Here is a 2,573-nt window from a genome sequence, read left to right as displayed (position 1 = left end):
CTCCTCCCTTCCTCTCTCTGTCTGTCTCCTCAACCCTTACGTCAACTCCTGTCAACTGTCATCTTCCAGCCGTTAGTTCTGACAGGAGGAAGTGGGAGACGAGAAGGGGAGGGAGGGAGGGGGGAAGGAGGGAAGGGAGGGAGATGGAGGGCAGAAGGAGGGAGTGGGAGCCGAGGGGAGGGAAGGCAAGAATAGAAGGAGGTAGAGAGGAATAGAAAATAAAGGAGAGGAAAGGGAACTGAAGGAAGTAGAAATGAAGGGAGGGAGAGAAGGAAGAAAGAAGAAAAAGAGGAAACAACAAGAAGAACAAGAAGAATAAGAGGATGAAAAAGAGCAAGAACAAGAAAGAAAGAGAAGAAGAGGAGGAGGAGGAGGAGAAGGAATAGGAGAAGAAAAAGAAGGAGAACGAGGAGGAGGAAGAGGAGGAGGAGGACGAGGAGGAAGAGGAGGAGGAGGACGAGGAGAACGAGGAAGAGGAAGAGGAAGAAGAGGAGGAGAACGAGGAAGAAGAGGAGGAGGAGAACGAGGAAGAAGAAAAGGAAGAAGAGGAGGAGAACGAGGAAGACGAGAATGAGGAGGAGGAAGAAGAGGAGGAGAACGAGGAAGATGAGAATGAGGAGGAGGAAGGAAGAGGAGGAGAACATATCGCCGCGTGTCAACTGTCACTTTGGAGCTGATGTCATTTGGGGGGAATTCGACTGAGAAAGTTAGCGGAAAGGAGAAAGGGGAATATGGAGGAAGAGGGGAGAGAGAGAGGGGAAGGAGAAAGGGGAATATGGAGGAAGAGGGGAGAGATAGGAAGGTTGGAAGAGAGAGACAGAGAGGGGAAGGAGAAAGGGGAATATGAAGAAAGAGGGGAGAGAAAGGGCGGATGGAAGAGAGAGAGGGGGGGAAGGAGAAAGGGGAATAGGGAGAAAGATGGAAGAGATAGGGCGGATGGAAGAGAGAGAAAGAGTGGAAGGAGAAAGGGGAATATGGAGAAAGAGGGGAGAGATAAGGCGGATGGAAGAGAGAGAGAGGGGAAGGAGAAAGGGGAATAAGGAAAAGAGGGGAGAGACAGGGCGGATGGAAGAGAGAGAAAGAGTGGAAGGAGAAAGGGGAATATGGAGAAAGAGGGGAGAGATAAGGCGGATGGAAGAGAGAGAGGGGGGAAGGAGAAAGGGGAATATGGAGAAAGAGGGGAGAGATAGGGAGGATGGAAGAGAGAGAGGGGAGAGGAGAAAGGGGAATATGGAGAAAGAGGGGAGAGATAGGGTGGATGGAAGAGAGAGAGGGGGGGGAAGGAGAAAGGGGGATAGGGAGAAAGAGGGGAGAGATAGGGAGGATGGAAGAGAGAGAGAGAGGGGAAGGAGAAAGAGGAATAGGGAGAAAGAGGGGAGAGATAGGGCGGATGGAAGAGAGAGAAAGAGGGGAGGGAGAAAGGGGAATGTGGAGGAAGAGGGAGAGAGAGAGGGGGGAAGGAGAAAGAGGAATAGGGAGAAAGAGGGGAGAGATAGGGCGGATGGAAGAGAGAGACAGAGAGGGGAAGGAGAAAGGGGAATATAGAGGAAGAGGGGAGAGATAGGGCGGATGGAAGAGAGAGAGATAGAGCAGATGGAAGAGAGAGAAAGGGGGGAAGGAGAGAATAGATGGAGGAAAAGAAATATTGAGTAGACAGAAGGAGAGAGAGTGAGGGGAGGCAAGATTAAAGAGATAAAGGAGAGAGGAAAAGGGGAAAGAGCGAATAGGCAGAAAGGAGAGAAAAATATAATTTAAAAAATATGAGAAAGATACAACGAAATGTATAGAGAAGAGGGAAAGGGGTAGAGAGGAAAATAGTAAATGAAAAGTAGAAGAGGGAAAGATGCAAAGAGGGATGAGAGAAATGAAGAAGAGAGAAGGAGAAAAGAGGGAGAGAGTTGACAAAGACGGGAGTAATATAGATAGACAGGAAATGCGGAATGAGAAAAAGGAATAGAGGAAATATGCGATTAGGAGAAAAGAGGGGGGAATAGGAATATGAAGAGGAGAAATATAGAAAAAAGGGGTAGGAGACGAATGATTGGAATATGGTATAAAAGATAATAAGAGGGAGATGGAAATAAATATTGATAAAGAAAAAAGAATGAGAAAGGGAATTAAGAACACGGTAATCATGTGAGACAAGAAAGTATTATGAAGAATCAGGTTCTATATGTGAAGGGATGGAGAAGTGAGAAGGAAAGCAAGAGAAAGAAGAATCAAAAAGAGAGGAAACACAAAAGCAGTTATGTGAGAGAAAAAACGATAAGAAAAAGGAGATGGCGATAAATAAACAAAGATAAACATATGAATAGATAGATAGACAGAGAGATAGATAGTTAGATAAGTAGGTAAATAGGCAGACTGAAAACAAATAGAAAGCAAATATAAAGAAGACAGAAAAACATACATTTCCAAGCAATATGTACATGAAATTGCAAATAATTGTTACCAAAGCGTTATCATCAAAATTATCGCAGTTATCATCAAATTACTATCCACATCCTACCATTATCGGATAATCACCATCACTATCCCACTAATTATCGGATAATCATCATCACTATCCCATT

The sequence above is a fragment of the Penaeus japonicus genome, unplaced genomic scaffold, assembly GCF_977035675.1.
Source record: "Penaeus japonicus unplaced genomic scaffold, GWHDUDI00000001_assembly GWHDUDI00000016, whole genome shotgun sequence".
NCBI classification, from domain to species: Eukaryota; Metazoa; Arthropoda; class Malacostraca; order Decapoda; family Penaeidae; genus Penaeus; species Penaeus japonicus.
Note: the sequence above shows the minus strand (reverse complement) of the source record.